The sequence below is a fragment of the Merops nubicus genome, unplaced genomic scaffold, assembly GCF_000691845.1.
Source record: "Merops nubicus isolate BGI_N331 unplaced genomic scaffold, ASM69184v1 scaffold27392, whole genome shotgun sequence".
NCBI classification, from domain to species: Eukaryota; Metazoa; Chordata; class Aves; order Coraciiformes; family Meropidae; genus Merops; species Merops nubicus.
The window spans coordinates 6955-7288 of record NW_008596079.1 but is presented as its reverse complement, the minus strand read 5'-3'; positions in this window follow the sequence as shown (position 1 = coordinate 7288).

Here is a 334-nt window from a genome sequence, read left to right as displayed (position 1 = left end):
CCCCACCCCGGAGGAGGAGGAGCAGGGGGCAGCCGGGCCGGCCGAGCACAGCGGGCAGCTTGGCCTGGGCAAGAGAGGAGTTGTGCTCAGGGCCTGGGCTTTGTGCCTGCTGCCCATGGAGGGGCCACGGGGCACAGCCCCAGCCTGGCTGCAGCTGGGTCCTGCAGGAGAAGGGCTGATCCCCCCTGGAATGGGAGAAGCCCCCCAGGAGCTGCCCCACTCTGGAGGGCGTGCTCCTTGCAGCACTGCCTGTCCCGTGCTGGAGCACGGGGAGGCCACAGCCCGAGAACTGGGGTCAGGTTTGGGTGCCAGAGTACAAGACCTTGAAGGGCTG